Here is a 12521-nt window from a genome sequence, read left to right on the forward strand (position 1 = left end):
AGGAAGGCGGTGATTTTTGCAACAGATTCATGACTAGGTGGTTCTCTGCAAACCTGGCCGCAAGTTTTCTGCAGTTAACTCATCTTAGGGTGGAGCCATTGCCCCTTTATCTATCTTAGGGGTGGTGGGATGCAGCAGATCGCCAGAGTTGTTCTCTGTTGCGGGTGGGCTTAGACGGATGGCTAGGGCGGCGGACAATAACGACGGTAGGGGGCTGGGCTACGGGAGGAAGACGATTATGCGGCAGGAAGAACATGTGGTGGAAGATAAACAATGGGCGCACGTTTCAAACCTATCGATATTGATCTGATGGTAGATGCGAACAATTTTTCAGGCCCATGAGAAATAGAGACCCCGATGGCTACACCTAGATATTAATTGGGGGATTATAGATAATTGCGTTAAGTTGTCCCCAATGACAAGTGCCACACTTGTGGCGTGAAGCAGTCTGGTCCTACTGTTTTTTATAACTAAAGTTGCCACCCAAAAAGAAAAAAAACCAAAAAAAACTGAAACCTGCCATCTAAATGGAAGTTACCATGCTTGCGAACTAAAGTTGCCATCCTCATGTCACTAAACTTGTCATAAAAAATGTTCGGAGTTGCCGTGTGTCTGTGCCACATGTGTAGCACGTATCAGGGTCCTATGTTTTATGGCATACTGTTGAGAATTAATTTACCTCAGATAATAAGCAAATATCTTTCTAAGTAGGCAATCGAAGAAAAATTATCAACTTTCACAAGAAGTTGTAGAATAGCATGGGCAACTCTTATCAATTACTCCACTAACCTCCAACTTCCCTCGGAACGTATGTACTTGGTCGATCACAACTTCACAAGCTACAGTATATGTACACCCCTTCATCGGTTCTCCGGATCCAAATTAAGGTGCATCATCCAGAAACATTGGTCTGGATGGAGCTGATCCGTTTGTTTGCAGTTCCCATGCTGCTGGCAACCATGGCTTCGACCTACCTGGCCTGGACGGCCGCCTCCCGTCGCCGGCGTTCACAGTGCTACCTCCTCGATTACGTTTGCTATAAACCGGCAAACGACCGGAAGGTGACGACAGATATGACGGTCGCAATGGCCGAACGCAACAAGCATCTCGGCATGCCCGAGTTACGCTACCTCTTCCGCCTAACGTCTCGCGCCGGCCTGGGTGAGCAGACCTACCTCCCCTCTGGCGTCTCGGCCGGCCGCGAGAAGTGCCTCACCCACCAGGACGCTCTCGACGAGATGGATGCTTTCTCCATCGACGCCGTCGCCAGCCTCTTCTCCAAGACCGGATTCGGTCCCCGCGACGTGGACGTGCTTGTGGTCAACGTCAACATGTTCAACCCGCAACCATGCCTCGCCTCGCGGATCGCGCACCACTGCGGCATGCGCGACGACGTCGTGGCGTACAACGTCTCTGGCATGGGCTGCAGCGCGACGCTGGTCTCGTTGGATATCGTCCAGAATGTCATGCGGGCACGCTCACCGCGCCCAGTTCTGGCGCTCGTGGTGTCGACGGAGGTGCTCTCGCCTGGATACTACGGGGGCACAGACAGGTCCATGATGCTGGGACTATGCCTTTTCCGTTGCGGCGGGGCAGCGGCGCTGCTCACAAGCGACCCCGCACTCCGCGAACGCGCGAAGATGAAATTAGGCCGCCTCGTGCGCGCCACCGTGGCCGCTAAAGACGATGCATACTCTCGCAATCTTTCAGCGTGAGGACGCAGATAACGTTGTCGGGTTCAGCATCAACAAGAGTACAAGACCCTCCCAAAGGCTGCCGTCCGAGGTTTCGCCGCCAACCTGAAACGCCTCGTCCCTTACATCCTCCCTGCTAGGGAGCTCCTCCGGCTTGCCGCCAGCTTTACGTGGCAGAAAATGCAGCGACGCCAGCGAGTGAAGATCGATGTCAACTTAAAGACCGGGGTCGACCATTTCTGCCTCCACTCCGGCGGGGTTGCGGTCATCGACGCCGTGAAGAAGAACTTCGGGCTCAAGGAGGCAGACGTGGAGCCGTCGAGGATGACGCTGCACCGCTGGGGAAACACGTCGGCCAACAGCGTGTGGTACGTGCTTGCGTACATGGAGGCCAAGGGGAGGCTCAGGAGAGGGGACAGGGTGCTCATGGTGACCTTCGGATCGGGCTTCAAGTGCAACAGCTGCATGTGGGATGTGAATCGTGATATGAAGGACAAGGGTGCGTGGGCCGACTGCATCGATGAGTACCCGCTAGAGAGCACAGCCAACACGTCCATGGACAAGTACGCTGGATTAATGACACTGATGACGACTCCGTGCTGTTCTAACACTCGTGGACGCCGCATAGCACAATCCGATAAATAAGAGAGTAATGCTAGAGCTACGTAAAAATTGTTACGTGATCTACGTAATGAGTAATGTGGAAGGTTTTAACTGGATCACTAGAGGGAAAGGGGCCACCCCCGTTAAAATCAGGGGGCCCGATAGGTTTAGATAGGAAGTTTAAGTAGGCCTTCGTAACCTCTTTCGTAGGTGTAGGATTATCTGATAAATAAAAGCATGAACAGTGGAGAGCTTCTCTCTCGAAAGAATATCGATAATCCTACACCTACTAAGGGGGCTACCAAAGGCTACGTAATTTTCCATACCATAAACTTCTCGGCCCCCTGATTTTAGTGGGGGTGGGCCCCTTCCCTCTAATCGATCCAATAATCTCTCTCCACGTTGTTGTTTACGTAGAACACGTAACAAACCTTACGTAGGTCTAGCATTGCCCAGGGAATATTAGGGGTACAAATACCGGTAAACTAGTGAGATGCCGCTCGCAACTTGTTCTTGTTCGCGTATTGAACATTGGTGAAATATATTTTGTACTCCCTTCTTCCATAATGCAAGACATTTTTTTGACACTACGCCAATGTCAAAAAAAGTCTTACATTATGGGACGAAAAGAGTATACGTTAACATAGATACTAAACATATGTAATTTGAATTATATGATTCTATAACGATGGAAAATATCTATCTATTATCTATTACTCCAAACATGTCCATGTGTTGCAATGGAAGAAAAAAATAATTTCTCTATAACTCAGCTATATATCCTGGTTATAGTTAGGTCTCAATAACCCTAATCGATTGTCATAACTTTTTTTTTCTATGATTTGTGCAGGCCGCACAGGAGTGTGGGGCGCGTATGTCTCGTTTATAGCGAGTCGTAGGTTGAGAGCAACTAGTTAACGAGCGCTCCTTCGGAGCGCTTAACGAGCGGTTCGGGAGCTCTCCGCGCGTGACAAGTGTCGCGTGCGGAGCGCTCCCGCAAGGGAAAACCAGCTCGCGCGGTTGGTTCTCGGTTTTCCCTTTCCAATTTGTGGTTTCCTGCGTTTTGCAGTTTGACCCTCAGACTACCAGAATTTTTTGTTTTCCCTTTCCGCGCGATAACACAATGAAAATACCAGTTCGTGCGGTTGGTTCCCTGTTTCCCTTTTTGTTCCCATTATATTTCCGGGTAATGGAGATTTATGGGGTAGTTACCGGCGGGGACTACCAACACTATCAAATGTGACCTTTCAAGTAAGAAAAAAACAACAACTTTTTAATGTAAAACGGCAGTCTTCAGAATCATGCAATAGTATGAATTCTGTATAGGCACAGGTGTACACTAGCAGAGGCACAGGTGTATAACTTTACTAAATTGAAGAACAGTGCCTCCGGCGCAAGGGAACCTCCTGCTCGCCTTCGGCTAGTTTAATTTTCATAAACATCTTGAAGGGGGGGGGGGGAATAGGTCGAAGTGTGTTTCGCTCGTGCAGCGTGCTGGTTCGTGCGGTGTGCTGGTTCGTGCGGCGCGTTGTCTGTCGTGGTGTGACACGGCGCCTGCGGCGCCAGGGAACATCCTGCTCGCCTTCGGCTCGTTCAATTTTCATAAACATCTTGAAGGGGCAGCATAGGTCAAAGTGTGTTTCGGTCGTGAAGCGTGCTGGTTTGTGCGGCGTGCTGGTTTGTGCGGCGCGTTGTCCGTCGTGGTGTGACATGGCGCCTCTGGTGCGAGGGAACTCCTTCTCGCCTTCGGCTCGTTTAATTTTGATAAACATCTTGAAGGGGGCGCATAGGTCGAAGTGTGTTTCGGTCGTGCAGCGTGCTGGTTCGTGCGGCGCGTTGTCCGTCGTGGTGTGACACGGCGCCTCCGGCGCCAGGGAACCTCCTGCTCGCCTTCGGCTCATTTAATTTTCATAAACATCTTGAAGGGGGGCATAGGTCGAAGTGTGTTTCGGTCGTGCGGCGTGCTGGTTCGTGCGGCGCGTTGTCCGTCGTGGTGTGACACGGCGCCTCCGGCGCCAGGGAACCTCCTGCTCGCCTTCGGCTCGTTTAATTTCCATAAACGTCTTGAAGGGGGGGCATAGGTCGAAGTGTGTTTCGGTCGTGCAGCGTGCTGGTTCGTGCGGGGGGTTGTCCATTGTGGTGTGACATGGCGCCTCCGGCGCGAGGGAACCTCCTGCTCGCCTTCTGCTCGTTTAATTTTTATACAGCATGTCGTGCAAAAGGCAAGCTCCTTTGTTTTGAAAGGCACGGGTTTGAAGCATCTGAAGTGACGTCTGCTTAATAGCTAGGCATGGTTGAGGCTCTATAGGTATGTGTGTGCATGCACATGTGTGCATCCTACGAAGGGATTGGTATGTTGCCTCCGGAGGCACGGGTTTGAAGAATGTGCAGTCACGTGTGCGTAGGAGCTAGCCATGGTTGAGTCTCTAGAGGAATGTGCATGCATGCACATGTGTGTATTGTCCGGAGGCATGGGGCCTTGTTGCTTCCGGAGGCACGTGTGTGAATCATATAGTCACGTGTGCGTAGTAGCTAGCCATGGTTGAGGCGCTCTTGGTATGTGTGTGTGGATATTGCCCGGGGGCATGGTGACCCAGGCTTTGGTGGCACAGGGCCATGTCTCCTCTGGAGGCACGGGAGGGTGGCCTCCAGAGTCACGCGTAAGGGTTCGTTTTGGGAGTCACTGCTGTCATACAAATAAGAAGAGGCATTGTTGTTTATAGTGTACTGGCACTCTCTGATGATGTTCTCTTTTCAACATGAACACGTAATTTCTAAGTACATTACATACAAATGTGAGTTATTGATAAACTGTTTTGTCACGTCTTGATAGAATTACCCTCGCAGGTTAAATCAAAAGTTTTAGTTTTCATTCTTGCTAAAAATCTTGCTAATCTCGTCACCCATTGCACTAGCTTTGACTTGATTCATCTCGCTACTTAAGAGAATGTACATTGCCTCTGCCCTCCAGTCTTCGACCTCATCCTGTGAAATTTTGCCGAGAAGAGAAGTATATTATTAGAGTTGGTGCATAAAAGTTGTATATAAGTAAATACATATAGAATTACTGTCAAATCTTCCAGGTCTTCGATGAACTTTCACCATTGTAGATGAATGCAATCTTTAAAACAGCAAATGGTGATTCACCCTTTTCTACCACTGGAACATCTTGCACGGTATGAATCTGCTATCTTGTTTTCTTTGGATTCATTGTTTGTTCAAGTATGGTGTTGAAGGCTTCTTTAATTCTAGGTATTTGGGAATTGCATTTTGTAATTGTTTTACTACTGCAACTTGTAAAACTGAAAAAAATTGTTATGTATAAATGCTTACGATTGCCAACTTATGAGCGTGATATTCCTGAAACTGTCATTCTCTTTCTTTTTGAGCGTCTTCATGTTCCTGAAGAACTCGACATGCTTCATCTGGATCCAATTTATCCACGCCTATCTTTTCTTTCTCAAATTCCTCTGGAGTCGCTTCTCGAGGATCAATAATGTGAACTTTGTGTTTATATTTGTCCAGCATATATAGTACGTAGCGGTCATGCTTCTCCATTGAAATGAATATCTACGTACAAAATACTTGGTTTCCTGACAGTTTAATATAAAGTAATTTGATAGAACGCATATTTTGTGATTTTGTCGCGGAGGAAAGGGATGTTACCATGTTTGCTGTTGAGAGCTTTTTCCGTTGATTTTCTTTGAGATACATGGGAACGAGAGGATTCTTTGTTTTTTGCAATTCACTTTTAAATTTCGGAATAGTAGTTTTGTCTTTATTTAATTTCAGTATATGCTGCAGCCTGCAAACAATAATTACGATGAAAAAAACTGTTAGAAAAAAGAGTTGTGTAACAATATAAAAAGAGTAGGTGTTGCAATATAGACAAGATTTTGCTTTTTAAAAGTTACCTCTGCAAAGTTTGGGCCTAATATTACTCTGTCACTCTCTTTTGAATCTTGTCTGCTTTCCCAGATTTCTGCTATGTCATCGAGCATCCTCTTTTCCATATGATGTCGTATGTTCATCTGTGCTGGTCATGGACCAAATACTGCCTTCAGTTGGGCTCCAGTAAGTTGCGTGCTTTCACTGTCCCTACGGATGCGCCTAAATATAGTTTTGCTGCGATAGGGAGATAAAATATAGTTGGGCTTCAGGTCAGGGTCAGTGAGAAATAGATTTTTACATTATTTTTGGCCTCGGTCCAACTATTTTGAGGTGCAATAAAAAACAACTCACTTTTTATATTCCTCCTGCCAGCTGTCGCTCATGCCTAGTTGGAAGAGGTCGGACGCCTCTGTTGGAAGCAATGAGAATGTTTTGGGTATGGACTGGTGCTTCGTCCTTTTTTCCTTTTTGTTTCATCTATTTCTGTCAGCGGAAGCAGATATGTAATATGTAAGCTCTCGTGATACGAAAGACATTGGTCAACCATGGGATGGGTAGGTCATTATAAAAAAAGATAACCAGAAATGATTTTCTTACCTTTGTTGGTGGAAAAGAAGTTTGAAGTTTCTAGTTTGAATTCTGTGATTCTTCCAGGTAGTTGCTCGCCCTTTACTTGGTTTGTTTCACCAAATATGGCTGTAAAAAGGAACTCTGGTTTCCACTCGGCATCTATGTTGCTATGCTGCATGAAGGTCATCGGATATTCTTTTATTTTTCTTTCATGAGATAACTGAAGTATTCAAGTAGTGCTGCATCTAAAAAAATAAAATTGTTGCTCTCATACTATTCACTTACATAGAAATCCTCTTCATCTTTTATGAGATCAATGCCATTCCAGTATTTTGCAAATTGAACCATGAAGTGTCCGCATTGGGTACCCTACTGTTTTGGCATGCAAACTCTGTTAGGTGTTTCTGCTATCCTCGACCAGTTTGGTTCACTATTGGCTCGTAGTTCCGCTTCGCCGTAATGCTTCTTCATGAGTGCGTGCATCCTTTTAATCTGTGATCACGGTTTGGTTTTATTGTTGGATTTTGCCATTAAGAAAGGGAATGCAGGAATTGGAAAACCAATTAGAAAACCAAGGTTGAATTGACGTACCAGTTCTGGGTGATCCTTATGGTGTGTTTTCCATGTATTTTTTCCTCCTCCGTGTCTGTAATTCAGTGAGTCAAGTATGTCGATGGAGCTCGTGTACTTGTTGAGCACGTACAGTGTGAAGTGTTAAGTTGTGTTATGAGGTATCATAATCTGTGGTGTTTGGAGACAGAGCGAGTTAAAGTACATTCTTGTCAGGAGAATTAAATGACATGTAAATGTGCAATCTGTAGGAAGAATGAATTATGTTTGTGTATTTCTATTAACTTACTAGCTTTTCCTTTAAAAGTTCCGTCCCTGTTATAAGGGGTGCAAACTGTTTCAATGCTTCATCCTCATTGAATTCTGCTAGTCCTCCTTCTTCTCCAGTATTAACACCGAACACAATCTGCGACCAAAAAGTTTTCTACTTTTTAGTTCAATATTTGTAATCTGAAATGATGCAAGTGTTTTTTTCAAATTGGACTTCATACGTTTGCAAATTCTGTGGGAAGTATGGCTTTATCGGTTGTGTTGTATTGTTGCTGCACTGTCCATTCTTCGAACAATTCGTTTGCGATGGAGCCCTCCATCTGACCTGTATTTCCTTTCTGTAGCTGTTCCATTTTTTGTTTTCCTGTAATCCAATCGGGTCGCTCCGAGCTAATATATGCGTTTAGACTGCAAGCAGAAAAAGTTTATACATTAGTTAGGTTGGTTTAAAAAGGGGCAACATTTCTTTGTTTTTTTTGTTGTGACAAGAGAAAGTACTTACTGTCCGCATTCTTTCTGTCCTTCTTTGCTGAATAGGTATTCATGAAGTGCTCTGTCTTTGTTCATAAATTTGAAATCTCCTGGGACAAAAGTAGGAATCATGATTTTTCCATGGAGCCTGCTTGAAGGCTTTACCGGCCTCTTCTTGACCGAGATTTTCTTGTCTGAGCTGTTCTTAGATGATTGACCCATTGAATGTTCTCCTGATTCTTGCTGCTTGGTTGGCCGATACGGCGTTGCATTTTTGTTGAACTCAAAGTCTTCCTGGTAAATCATTGTTGTTTTGATTTCATCGAATGTTTGGCCCATCTGTTTAAGCATATTGTATTGTATCAGTTGGTCCGGGTCAAGGCTTAAAATAAATTCATCAACTTCTTCATGCTTTTTCGTTGTTTTAAGTTTTAGGAAGTCTAAAGAGAGAGAGGTGCCTTGCTGATTGCTTGTCGAGCCTGTTTCTTCTTGAAGAAGAACAGGTTGTTTCTTCTGCTCGGAAACCTGTTCTTGTGTATTTGGTACGTCATTGCTTCTGTCATCTTCTTTTAAATCAGTGCCTATTTGTTCAAGTTGCTCTGTGCTCGGGGTATTGCTGTTGATATTTTGCTCGTCTGTTTCCTCTTCAGCATGGTGTGGTATCTTGTCGTCTGGTGGTGGTTGATCTGGTTCTATTGGTGGATCCTTTTCTTCGTGGTCTGTGCAAGATTCTTGGGCGACGGCATGACTGCTGACATCCATAATCTCTTTGCGTTTACTGGATATATAATTAACTTTGTGCTGTGTGGTCGTCGCATGCATAATATGTTCTTTTGGCTCGGGAGTTGGCGGAAACTCTTCTTGTACGCAACATTCTGCTTGTTGCATTTCTTTGTCTCCCATATCGACTCCATACTTCAGCATATCTGTAAAATAATAATTAAAAAAATTATTACTTCTTCTAGTGTGACGAAATTGTAAGGTTTAGTTTCTGAAGGGACTAACCTCTTGTACACTGATACGTCTCCATCGTATCTATAATTTTTGATTGTTCCATGCCAATATTATACAACTTTCATATACTTTTTGGCAACTTTTTATACTATTTTTGGGACTAACATATTGATCCAGTGCCCAGTGCCAGTTCCTGTCTGTTGCATGTTTTATGTTTCGCAAAATATCCATATCAAACGGAATCCAAACGGGATAAAAACGGATGGACAATATTTTTGGAATATTTAGAGAATTCCGGAAGAAAAATCAACGCGAGACGGTGCCCGAGGTGGCCACAAGGCAGGGGGCGCGCCCCTGACCCTCGTGGGCCACCCGTAAGGCGGTTGATGCCCTTCTTCGGCCGCAAGAAAGATAATTTTTGGTAAAAAAATCACGGCGAAAGTTTCAGCCCAGTCGGAGTTACGGATCTCCATATATATACGAAACGGTGAAAGGGCAGTAGAACAGAACGTAGAAACAGAGAGAGACAGAGAGACAGATCCAATCTCGGAGGGGCTCTCGCCCCTCCCACGCCATGGAGGCCAAGGACCAGAGGGGAAACCCTTCTCCCATCTAGGGAGGAGGTCAAGGAAGAAGAAGACGAAGGGGCCCCCTCTCCCCTTCTCTTCCGGTGGCGCCGGAACGCTGTCGTGGCCATCATCTTCATCACCGCAATCCTCACCAACAACTTCACCGCCATCATCACCAACTCTTCCCCCCTCTACGCAGTGGTGTAACCTCTCTCTTACCCGCTGTAATCTCTACTTAAACATGGTGCTCAACGCTATATATTATTTCCCAATGATGTATGGCTATCCTATGATGTTTGAGTAGATCCGTTTTGTCCTATGGGCTATTTGATGATCAAGATTGGTTTGAGTTTCATGTTTTATTATTGGTGCTGTCCTATGGTGCTCTCCGTGTCGCGCAAGCGTGAGGGATCCCCGCTGTAGGGTGTTGCAATACGTTCATGATTCGCTTATAGTGGGTTGCGTGAGTGACTGAAACACAAACCCGAGTAAGGAGGTTGTTGCTTATGGGATAAAGAGGACTTGATGCTTTAATGCTATGGTTGGGTTTTACCTTAATGATCTTTAGTAGTTGCGGATGCTTGCTAGAGTTCCAATCATAAGTGCATATGATCCAAGTAGAGAAAGTATGTTAGCTTATGCCTCTCCCTCAAATAAAATTGCAATAATGATTACCGGTCTAGTTATCGATTGCCTAGGGACAAATAACTTTCTGGTAACAAAAAGCTCTCTACTAAAACTAATTTAGTTGTGTCTTCATTTAAACAGCCCCTAGATTTTATTTACGCTCTCTTTATTTTCTTGCAAACCTATCCAAAAACACCTACAAAGTACTTCTAGTTTCATACTTGTTCAAGGTAAAGCGAACGTTAAGCATGCGTAGAGTTGTATCGGTGGTCGATAGAACTTGAGGGAATATTTGTTCTACCTTTAGCTCCTCGTTGGGTTCGACACTCTTAATTATGGAGTCGTTGTGGGTTATCAAGACCTTTTTCTGGCGCCGTTGCCGGGGAGCAATAGCGTGGGGTGAATATTCTCGTGTGTGCTTGTTTGCTTTATCACTAAGTAATTTTTATTTGCTGTTCTTAGTTATTTTCTATCTTTAGTTATGGGTAGGAAACGCAAAATACCAAAAAAATTAGCTGTACCTACTGAACCAATGGTTGAAGAATCACTCAAAATCTATCACACTCCTGAAGCTTATTACTTGGATCATCTTCGATCCCTATGTGCTCGTGCTGAAACCCCAACTAGCTTAGTTGAGGGCAAATCTTTAGATGAGCATGCCTGTTATGTGCGACACCGTATATCTGAAAAAGGGAAACTTTTGCTGGGTCAAATTCATCATTTGCAATGCTATGCTTGGAATTTATGTTATATATATGATTTTACTTGTTGTTCTGAAAACCCTAAGAAACACCTTCCCTACCAATGTGAATTTAGTGATAATGGAATCGTATTTTCGTATGCTAAGGGTGTTTATAATTACTATGATGTTCAACAAATTGAAGAATTTGTTGCTTTTAAGGGTGCTTAAGAAATTGCTTCTTTGATTGAAAAGTATGGTGCTACTCTTTACAAATCTGAAAATTTTGCCATACTTAAATATTGCTATGATAATTATGCTTCTAATGCCTATGTTGAACCATATATTGAGGATTACCCCGCTGTCCAAGAAGAGACTAATATTTTGCAGGAGTCTATGGAAGAATAAATTGATGAAACTGTGAGCTCATTGGATGAAAAAGATGAGGAGGAGAGCGAAGAACAAAAGGAGGAAGAGAGGATTAGCTACCCGTGCCCACCTTCTAATGAGAGTAACTCTTCAACTCATACATTGTTTAATTTCCCTTCGTGCTTACCGAAGGATGATTGCTATGATGACTATTATGATCCAGTTGATTCTCTTGAAATATCCCTTTTTGATGATGCTTGCTATGCTTGTGGCCATGATGCCAATATGACTGATGCTTATGGAGATGAACTTGCTATAGTTCCTTATGTTAAACATGAAATTGTTGCTATTGCACCCACACATGATAGTCCTATTATCTTTTTGAATTCTCCAAACCACACTATATCGGAGAAGTTTGCTTTTATTAAGGATTATATTGATGGGTTGCCTTTTACCGTTGCACATGATGATTTTGATAAATATAATATGCATGTTCTTTCTGCTCCTACTTGCAATTATTATGAGAGAGGAAATACATCTCCGCCTCTCCATGTTTCCAACACGAAAAAATTGCAAGAAACTGTTTATACTATGCATTGGCCTTTACTATGTGTGCATGAATTGTTCTTTCATGACATGCCAATGCATAGGAAGAGAGTTAGACTTCTTTGTTGCATGATATATGTTGCTTTGTGCTCACTACTAAATGCCAAATCACTGCTAATTAAAATTGGCTTTGATATACCTTGGGATCCGGGTGGATTCACTACTTGGGCACTATATGCCTAGGTTAATGGCTTTAAAGAAAGCGCTGCCAGGGAGACAACCCGGAAGTTTTAGAGAGTCATTTATTTCTGTTGAGTGATTTCATATAGTTTAAAAAAAATAAAAATAAAGAGGGGAACCCGAAACTTTTCAAAAAGAAAAGCGAAAGTGAGAAAGATGAGCATTGTTGAAGTGGGAGCTAGCCTTTAACTTTGTTCATGCTCACAGAAACTTTGTGAATCTTTATTACAGAAACTTTTCAACAAAAATAATTATCCCCTTGTACAATTCCATTGTATTATAAAAATAATGTGCCAAGGTTTTCCTTTGGGATGTTTACAATGCTTGTTGGTTTGTACGGTGCAGGACAGAAACTTTGGCTGTAGTGCGCGATTTTTAATTTTTTTACTGGAACGTCAAAAGGTTCTGATTCTTTTTGCACTGTCTTTATATATAAATTGTTTATTTTTCCTAAGTTTGTCAGAATTT

General features: G+C 43.8%; 1 pseudogene; it reads left to right on the top strand.

The window, feature by feature from the left end:
• Positions 1-914: 914 nt before the first annotated feature.
• LOC109762720 (3-ketoacyl-CoA synthase 12-like) lies at positions 915-2302 on the top strand (annotated as a pseudogene).
• The last annotated feature ends 10219 nt before the right edge of the window (positions 2303-12521 follow it).

Source organism: Aegilops tauschii, chromosome 7, assembly GCF_002575655.3.
Source record: "Aegilops tauschii subsp. strangulata cultivar AL8/78 chromosome 7, Aet v6.0, whole genome shotgun sequence".
Lineage (NCBI taxonomy): Eukaryota > Viridiplantae > Streptophyta > Magnoliopsida > Poales > Poaceae > Aegilops > Aegilops tauschii.